We start from the raw sequence: 10904 nt of genomic DNA on the forward strand, positions 1-10904 counted from the left end.
GTAGCTATTCTTACATTGGATAAACTTAAAACCAAAAACCATAAAAAGAGACAAAGAAGGGAATTATGTAATGATAAAGGAATCTATTAAGCAAAAAGATATAACATTCAGAAATGTATATGCACTCAACACTGGAGCACCTGGATATATAAAGCAAACACTATTAGACCTAAGGGAAAAATACAGACCCCCATACAATAATAGTTGGGACCATGAACACCCCTCTCTCAGCACTGGACAGGTCATTTAGACAACAAACTAACAGAGAGATATAGGATTTAAAATATACTTTAGACCAATTGGACCTGGCAGATATCTATAGAGCATTTCATCCAACAATTACAAAATATATATTCTTCTCACCAGCACATGGAACATTTGCCAGCAGAGACCACATGTTAAGTCACAAATCAAGTATCAACCATAAAAAAAACCACACACACACACACCCCAAATTTCCAAAGCAATCCTAAGGGAGGGAAAAAAAAGCTGTAGGCATAACACTACCAGACTTCAATTTATTCACAAAGTTATAGTAACCAAAACAGTATGGTACTGGCATGAAAACACACACATGGACCAATGCAACACAAAAGAAAACCCAGAAATCAACTCAGGTATTTACAGACAACTGATCTTTGACAAAGGCAACAAGAACATACACTGGAGAAGAGACTGCTTCTTCAATAAATGGTGCTTGGAAAACTGGACATCCATATACAGAAGAAAGAAACTAGACCAGTACCTCTTGCTGTATACCAAAATCAACTCAAAATGGATTAATGACTTAAATATAAGACCTGAGACTTTAAAACTCCTTGAAGAAAACATAGGGGGAACACTCCAGTATATAGGACTTGGCAAAGACTTTATGTAAGGTGTGAAATTACACCTTACATAGGTGAAGGATGTGTAGCATGTGACCTCTGAAGCCATTTCAATCTGTGATTCTTGGGGACTTTCAAAGACCCTAATGGCAGGTACAGGATTCTGTTCTAATATTTAATTTTTCTGCCAGATGATAGCTTGTGTTCTTATGACTCTAAATATGTTTTCTGCCTAATTTTTGTCCTCTGAGCATTTTATTTACTCTATTGCAAACCCAGCTCAGCTTTTAGAGAGATGTTGATTTGCTTAATATTTTATCCAATATTTGTGTGTGTTTTGTCATAAGATGATTTTTAGTCTCTATTCTTGGAAACAGAAGTTAGAAACCCCCAAACTAAATAATCACACAAGGGAGCCATATTATTGTTCTCCTTTAAATATGTTACATGTTGCCAACAGAGCTAAATTTTAATTATTCAAGCTTAGTGCGTTCCAATGGGTTTAAGATAATTATAGCAGATGTTCAAGCAGAAATTCAATCTATGTTCAGATTTTAACATCCAGAATAGGTTTTCTTAGTCCATCGCAGGAAAATAGTCATAAAAATCCAGGTTTGCATAAGAAAAGGATTTCTACATTCATTATGCTTCATTAAGAAATCAAGATCTAGTTCCGTGGGACTTATTACTTGTAACAAACACATCCTCCCATCATCCTCAGATTGCTCAGCCTCGGTTTCTGGGACCTTTATGCACTTGTCCTATCCCAGCCACCATTGTAACCACCTCTGGGCTCTGATCTGATTGACTTAACCCAGGTATAACTCAAGAGCACCTCACCTCATGTCACTTTACTTTCTTCTCACTTTCTTAACTAAGGGTTTTCTTTTGCTCCTGGGCATGTATCAGAGTAGATTGGATGGTGGCTGTGATGTACCTACAACAACCTCTAATACAGGGAAATTAACATCTCATGGAATAAGGCAAGCCTTTGATCAATGGGAGACAGCAGCATACCATTAAATTATTCATTCTAATTGCTCCTGGATGGTCTCCTCTAAGACACAATGTTTCACAAGCTCTTTCAGAAGATAATTCTAAGAAAATGAGCAATCAGTTGTTTTTGACACTGAGCAGTGGTCAGCCTCAGTAGGGTACCCTTGAATTTTCTCTTCCTACTCTCCTACCTAACTCCTCTTTACCTTTATTTTTATTTAGGGCAAAACTTAAAATCAGGTTTTAAAGGTATAACATAAGCTTTTACATTAGGTTTTATTTTGAGCATCCCAGGCTAGTAGAACTTCTGAAGTTTCTAAACACAAGTGATAGAAGGAACTCAGCCTAATATGTAAGGGCCATTTTGGAATGGTGGAAATTCTGCCCATCTTGTCCCAGTGAAGTGTAGGGAAAAAGGAAGACAGATAAGAAAAGCAAGAGGTCAGATGCATGTATATCTGGGCTTTCTAATTCCGGTCTTAAATCTCAAAGACTGCGCCACATGATGAGAATAAATCGGAAAGCCAAGGAAATTTTTCCATGCGATCCCCATTTGCATCTCTGGCAAGAGATCATTAGGCAGGGCACCTTCATGAAACATCATGGCAGGGTGAGCCAGGATAGTTGAGTCCTTAAGAACTGTCTTGAATGCATGGAAGAGTCTGGGGGAGCTCTCCTGGCTCCTCATATCTTCTGGAAGGGATTTAGATGATTCCACAAGACCCCAAATTGTAATGTGGGAGAAAAGCAAATATTTGAAAAGTAAGGCTAAAACTTCCAAAGGAATCACCTTGGTGCAGGCAAAATGGCCTTGTACCTGAGAGCTTTGGGGTGGTCCAGTTAGGCCAGAGGTTCGCGGCACCAGCAAGTGGTGAGGTAGCGATGATACATGAAGGGAGTGTAATTGATATTGACTAAATATAATAAGATAACTTGCTTTATATAGCCCTATAGTCAAGGACTGAAGACTAGACAGGTCCAGAAATAAGTCCAGAGAAATCAAATCTCAATTGATAACATCCAGCACTCACAAAGTACCAAACAATTCTCACAGGGAGAACCATACACAGGGTTCCTACAGCTGGGGAGCTGCAAAACATCTCAGTGCCTGTTTTCGGAGTGCAGCATAAGTCCATCAACCTCACCCAGGATAGCTCACTACAGCTAAGGAGCTGCAGAGTACCCCAGCATCTCACCTTGGTGCACAGGCTCCTGCTCATGGCCCCAGTGGCCTCACCCAGAGTCACCCACTCCAGCTGAGGAGCTGGAAAGTTTCCCAGCATCTCTCTTGGGGGTGCAGGATCCTGGCTGCAGCACCAGCTAGCCTGTCCAGGATCACCTATTCAAGCTGAAGAACCATGGAATGTCCCAGAGCCTCTCCTTTGAGTCCAAGCCTCAGTGAGCTTCCTGCAGGGTTGAACACTCCAGCTGAGCAGCTGTAGAGTCCCACAGTGCTTCTGCCATGGATCCACAGTCCCACCCATTGCCCCAGAAACTCTGCCCACTTTAGCAGAGGTATAGCCACAGCACATCTCCTGGAATGCCAAAGTCCTGATGGTAACACCAGCAGCACCATCTAGGGTCTCCTACTTCAGGTGAAGGAGCACTGAATGCACCAGTACATCTCTCAGTGCTCCAAAGTTGTGCCTACAGCCTCAGCAACCCTGCCTAGTGTAACTCACTCCAGTAAGAAGCTGGTGAGTGCCACAGTATCTAGGCCATGGAAACATTCACAGACAACTCTGATATTGAATGCAGTCAAAGAAATCACATTGAGACAACACTACTGTGCTCACCCAAAACCAAACCTAAAACACCCTACCCAACTGAAACTATAGAACATATCTACATGAAAGAGTCTATGCCATCAAAAAAGTACTCCAGAAAACTGGAAAAAGTGGCTGTTCCACCATTTGGCCAGATATCAACATAGGAACATGAGAAACATGAAAAAACAAGGAAACATGACACACCCAAAGGAATAAAGTACCAGACCCCCCAAAAAAGGAAATCTATGAAGTGCCTGAAAAGGAATTCTAAATAATAATCTTAAGAAAACTCAGCAAGATTCAAAAGAATACACATAGACAACACAGAAAAATCTCAAAAAAAAAGTCATGATCTGAAGGAGAAATTTGAGAGTTAGATGTGATAAAAAGAACCATGCAGAAATCTTGGAACTAAAGAATTTATTAAATGAAACCAAAAATACAACAGAGAGCCTAAGCAACAGGCTAAATCAAGCAGAAAAAAAAAGTAGAATTTCTGAATTTGAAGACAGGTTTTTTCAAGTAACCCAGTTGGGGACACACACACACACACACACACACACACACACACACACACACACACACACACACACACACACACAAAAGAAAGAAAGAAAAAAGAAAAAAAGGAAGAAAAAAAGAAAAAACAACATCAAAGGATGACTAGAAGATCTATGGGACAAATTGAAGCATACAAACATCTATATTATGGGTATTACAGAGGAAAAGAGAAGGAAATAGCCATTGAAAACCTATTTAATGAAATAGTAGCTGAAAACTTCCGAAGAATTGGGAGAGATATGGACTTCCAGATCCAAGAGACTGAAAGATTCCCAAACTTAACCCAAAAAGCTCTCTCCAAGACACACTGTAGTCAAGTTGTCAACGTTAAAGACAAAGATAGAATTCTAAAAACAATAAAAGAAAAATGTCAAGTCACCTGTAAGGGAATCCCCATCAGACAAACAGCAGATTTCTTGGCAAAAACCATGTAAGCCAGGAGAGAGTGGGATGAAATATTCAAAATACTGAAAGAAAAATACTGCCAGCCAAGAACACTATACCCAGCAAATTTATCCCTCAGAAATGAAGGAGAAATAGTCTCTTTCCCAGACAAACAAAAACTGAGGGGATTAACCACCACCATACTGTCCCTACAAGAACTCCTTAAGGGAGTTTGACATCTGAAAGTGAAAGAATAATAACTACCATCACGATAACACACAAAAGAATAAAACTCACTGGCAGTGAAGATATGCAAATGAGAAAGAGAAATTATATCTTTCACTACAAAAATTCACCAATCAAACAATAAAAGAGAAAGGAAAAAATAATACATAAAACAACTATAAAACAATTAACACACTGACAAGAATAAAATAACACCTTGAATTTAAATGTATTAAATTCCCTATTTAAAAGATATAGACTAGATAAATGTATTTAAAAATAAGACTCAACTATATGTTGCCTACAAGAAACTCTCCTCACCTGTATAGATAGACTAGCAATGAAGGGATGGAAAAAGATATTCCACGCAAATGAAAACCAAAAATGAGCAGGAGTAGCTATACTTATATCACATAAAATAGACTTTAAACCAAAACTTATATACAGAGTCTAAGAAGGGCACTATATAATGATAAAGGGATCAATTCAAAAGAAGCTATAAAATTTGTGAATACACACGTACCCAACATCAAAGCATCCTGATATACAGAGCAAATATTATGAAATCTAAAGGGAGAGATAGATCCCATTATAATTATAATTGAGGACTTTAGCACACTTCTCTCACAATTGGACAGATCATCTAGACAAAGAAACATTGGACTTAAAGTGCACTATAGACCAAATGGACCTGAAACACATTTACAGAACATTTCATCCAACATCTGCAGAATATACACTGTTCTCAGGAACACATGGATTATTCTCCAAGATAGAACACATGTTGGGCCACAGATCAAGTCTGAAGAAATTACTAAAAAGAATAGCTGAAATTATTTCAAGCACCTTCTCAGATCGCATGGAATAAAACAAGATATCAATAACAAGTGAAACTTTGGAAACTGTACAAATACATGGAAATTAAACCACATGTTCCTGAATGACCAATGGGTCAAAAAACTTGAGCAGAAAATCAAAATAATTCTTGAAACAAATGAAAATAGAAGGCCAACATACTAAAACCTTACATCAAAAAAGGACATGCAACAAGTCCTTACATCAAAAAAGTAGAACAAATTTATATAAGCAACCTGACATTGCACCTCAAAAGAAAGGAAATTGGCATACTAAGGAGATATCTGCACCATATTTATTGCAGCACTGTTCACAATATCTAAAATATGTAATCAATCTAATTGTCGATCAATGGATGGATGGATAAGGAAAATGTAGTATATAAACAAAATGTAACACTACTTAGCAATGAAAAAAAATGAAATCCTGTCATTTGCAGCAACAAGGATAAGCCTGGAAGACATTACGTTAAGTGAAAAAAGTCGGGCACAGAAAGATGAATATTGCATGTTATCATTCATATGTGGGAGTAAAATCAAGAAAACAATTGAATTTTTGAAGTAGAGAATTGAATTGTGGTTACTAGAGGCTGGGAAGGAGGGAAGTCGGGATGGGAGAGGTTGGTTGATGGGCACAAATTGCAGCTAGATAGGAAAAATATGTTCTAGTGGTGTACAGTAGTGTTAGGCATCTATAATTAACAATAGTTAACTGTCTCAAATAGGTAGAACAGAGGCTAAATATTCTCATCACAAAGAAATGATAAACTTTTGTGTTGACTAATATGCTAATTGCCATGATTTGATCATCACACATTGTACACATTTATTGAAATATAACTCTTTACCCCATAAATATGTACAATCACTATGTGTCAATTAAAAAAATAAATTCTTTTAAAATTAAAAAAGCTACTTTGTTATTCCACAAGGCTTTCATGATGTTCTTTCTTTTTCAAGCATCCTCTTCAGAGCATCTCTGACTTCTTTGTTTCTCAGACTATAGATCAGGAGATTGAGCATGGGATTGAAAAGGTAATAAAATAGCAGGAGGTATTTCTTCTTCTCCTTGGGGTTCCCATATTGGGGCCCAATATACATAATAATGGCTGTGCCCTAAAAGAGTCCAACCACACAGAGGTGGGAGGAGCAGGTGGAGAAGGCTTTCTGGTGCCCCTACCTTGGCTGAATCTTCAAGATGGCACATAGAATACAGACGTAAGATATCACAATTGAAGAGAATGGTCCCAGCATAAACACTACCCCAGACAAAACCATGACCTCATTAATGTGGGTATTGCACAGGCTAGTTTGATAACAGCTATAATTTCACAGAAAAAAATGATTAACTTTCTGGGGTCCAGAAAAGGGCAATGGTAGGAGTAAAACTAAATGCATGAGAGCCAAGCAGACTCCTAATATCCAGGAAGCCACTGCCAGGGTGATGCAGACTCTCCAGCTCATGACAGCAGAATACCGGAGGGGGTGGCAGATGGCCACATTCCGATCACAGGACATCACCAAAAGGAAGAAACATTCTGTATGTGCGAAAATCAAAAAAAGAAAGTTCTGTGTCATGCAGCCAGCAAAGGAGATGGGCTTGGCTGGATTCAGAAGGTTGACCAGCATCTGGGGCAGTGTGTTGCAGGCACAGGTGATGTCGACGATGGCCAGGTGTGAGAAGAAGAAGTACAAGAGGGTGTGCAGTCTGGAGTCCAGAGAGATGAGCCCCAAAAGGACCCCGCTCCCCAGCAGGGTGAAGGCACAGAACAGGAAAAAGAGCCCAAGGAGAAACATCTGAATTTTTGAGCCGAGGGGAAATCCCAGGAGGATGAACTCTGTGATAGAAGTCTGATTTTCCCCCATTTCTCTGTGAAAGAGACAACAAAGCTCACCAAGGCTGAATGTCTGAAGCATGTGTTTAAACATGATAGGACCAAGTGTTTCACTGTTTGAGTGTTTCCTAAGAAAACACTTCAATGATCACCTCTTAGTCACTAAGTGAAAACCTTGTGTTCCAAAGAAAACGGAAGAAAATTTTGACACCTGTGGTAAATTAAATGTATTATATTATAGCATTTAAAAAATATTGCTTTTATTACCAAACCAACTTTCCCCACAGTTAAAAAATATGTTAGTACAGAAATTGCCTTTATAGTAATGGACACTTTCCTCAGTTTGCGATGATTATATCAGATATTTGCCCTGTGTGTTTCTGCATTGCAGAGTACATACATCTGTATGTGTGAATGTGAGCTGGTGTCTCACATATCTAATACGAGGATGGGAAGAAGGATTAGGAGCATGCCAACAATCCTTCAATCAGGTTTTCTCACAAATTGGTGCCTTCAATACGTGAGTTAACTTTGGCTGGATTTAAGGAGACCTTTGTCTTTTGACTTTTGTACCCACAGAAGGTCTACTCAGTTGTCTCAGGATCAGAAAGTAGTTGTCATTATTCTTACACTCTATGTGTAAATTTATTCTATATTTGTAAATATATATGTACTTGGAAATTTCCAAAATTTTTGCCACATTCTACAGTAAAAAATGTCCACCCAGTACACACACATTAGTGTATAGACACACACACACACACTTGAATCTTTACTCTGTGGAATGCACTTGTTATTTTTTACTTTATTCTGGTCTATTCTAGTCTGTTTTATTAGTAAATATCCCGATGGAATGATTTTATGATGGACCATAGCCTACAATTTAAAAAATACTGATCTGGGCCGACCCCGTGGCTCACTCAGGAGAGTGCAGCACTGGGAGCGCAGCGGTGCTCCAGCCGCCGGTTCGGATCCTATATAGGGATGGCTGGTGCGCTCACTGGCTGAGTGCGGTGTGGGCGACACCACGCCAAGGGTTGCAATCCCCTTACCGGTCACAAAAAAATAAAAAAATAAAAATAAAAAACAAATAAATAAAAAATACTGATCTATATCCAAGGCTAGATCTAGAGCTAACTGTACACTAATATTCATAAAATATTTAATATATTTTATAGCTTCTTAACTATAATGTGGAAAGAAATAATGATTACTCATGTTGAATTTTTAGGGGTTTTTTTTTTGTGTGTGGCTTATCAAATGATTTAAATTCCTCGCACACCATATTGGGTATTCTGAGATTTGAATCATTGTAACTTTTAACCCATTGCTTCTGTTTTCTTGCCAATCAGACTCTAAATCTTCTTCAGTCCAGAATCCTCCATCTGAATTTCACTAAAATAAGAATCTCATAAAAATTTATAATTCAATTTTTATCAATGAACTCCCTATTCAAGCTTTCTGATGAATTAATATTTGAAAGGTTTCATAAGCAAAACTGAGTAAACTTTTGCCTTGCTTCAAAGGAAGAATCAAAATTCAAAGTAGAAATTATTAGGAGATGACATTATCTTGGCCCAAGAAATAACTTCATAACAATTGGAATCACCTCCGTACAATTGACTGTTTTATTAGGACTGAACTTTAGGCCAGTGAATGCTTTAAATCATAGATTGGTTAACCATCTAGTCAGATGGGATTCCTGTGTCATGTGAAAAGTTGAACTAGAAGAATAAGGTCCCTTTCTCCTACAGGATTCAGTGGTCCTAAATGTATAAAGAAATGTTATCCATTTTCACTTCAACTTTCTTCCAAATATTCGGGGCCAATGAAAATAACAATGCTATTTCTAAAATTTCATATGCTGAAAAAATACAATAAACTAAAGCAGAAGGACCAATGGGTGTCATCTCATCTTCCTCCTATCTCCTAGTAGCTAAAACAAACACAAAAGGTAAACTCCACTGGTATTTTCTAAACATATATTATGTCCAGCTACATGTCTCAGCTGAGAGTATATAAGACAGTTCTTGTTTGCTGGCACATATAACCTACTTGGATTGATAGGGCCATTAAAAAGACTTAAAAGTATGATAATTCTCATGTTTAAATAACTTAGAAAAAGGAATTTCAAATTCAAAAGTTAAGCTTTTTTGACACTTCTTTTTCTGTAGTATACACTCATTTTGTAATTAATTAGGCCTATTATTTTATGAAATTACTTAATTTCATGAGGGAATAGAAACTATTACAAGTAAATCAAACAGATATTTAATCTTAAACTTTAAACAAGAAATTCAATGCTAGATTCATCAAAGTAAATTACCCATAGTAGATGTATCTAAAAGAGATAACTTTGAAATTATACTAGTATCTAAACCTATAAGTAGCAGAACTTTGACATTAACAAACAATAACAATTACATTTTGCCTTGTGATTTTTCATTAAAGTCTATATGAAATTGTGTAATTAGTGAAGATTGAACAATATAAGAAACTTACCTTGAACTTACAACTAAAAATGAGAAGACAAGCTGGATATGAATAGGGCAAAGTGTCACAAATAAGTATAAAGTATCTGTAAGTTGGTGTTGAAACTCTTCCAAGAAGTTCCTTGGAAGAAAAAGTACCCCTACAACGGCTGGACTTCTGGAAGAAATGATTTTATTCTCTGCTTAGCTCAGCCACCTCTCAATATGCTCTGAATATTTGGTATAAGGGAAGGGATGAAGATCCATCCTGCACATTGCCAACTGCTGTCTTCCAGAGAAAAGGGGGCTCTCGCTGTACTTATTTCTGGTTTTCCCTGGAGGAACATTCATGACAAGATGATGATGCTAATAATTTCTTCTTTCACTGTAGAGTCTGTGACCATAAATTTAAGAAGCAACAAAATGACTTTTACAACCCCTTCATACATTATAGTTTCCATAAACCTGGATTTGTAATAGATTTAAGAACTCCAAATTTCCCCAGCTACTAACCCTCCAAACTGGTATTTAGAGCAGGTGGAACCCAGGTATTACTATCATCCTCTCCAGCATTGGCTGAGTTTTATGTTATATCTGAACTCAACATGTATCCGACATATCTTTTCATCAAGTCTCCACAAGGAATACAAGTCACAAAGTAAAACCAGGTAGCAAGACATGTAGAAACTATGGAAAACATGTTAAGGATTCAGGAAAGAGGATAAGGAATCCCGATGGGACTTATTAAACCCTGTTTCATAGGATTTAACTGGAGCACTAACAAGGAAGAAAAATTCTTACCAGGAAACAATCTCTATTCTTTAATTTCTACTGCTTTTGAGCCCCAGGGTGAGGAAAGACCAAGATCTCTATATGACTTACTATTTTATCTTCCCCCTGAAATAGAAATGAACTTACCCTGTTCTATAATTTCAGAGACTGCAGTTGAGACAATCCAATGGTGCCATTGTGGTTTAAATCT

General features: G+C 37.5%; 1 pseudogene; it reads right to left on the bottom strand.

The window, feature by feature from the left end:
• Positions 1-6552: 6552 nt before the first annotated feature.
• On the bottom strand, positions 6553-7482 carry LOC134380743 (olfactory receptor 2A25-like; annotated as a pseudogene).
• Between the last annotated feature and the right edge of the window lie 3422 nt (positions 7483-10904).

Source organism: Cynocephalus volans, chromosome 6 (genome assembly GCF_027409185.1).
Source record: "Cynocephalus volans isolate mCynVol1 chromosome 6, mCynVol1.pri, whole genome shotgun sequence".
NCBI classification, from domain to species: Eukaryota; Metazoa; Chordata; class Mammalia; order Dermoptera; family Cynocephalidae; genus Cynocephalus; species Cynocephalus volans.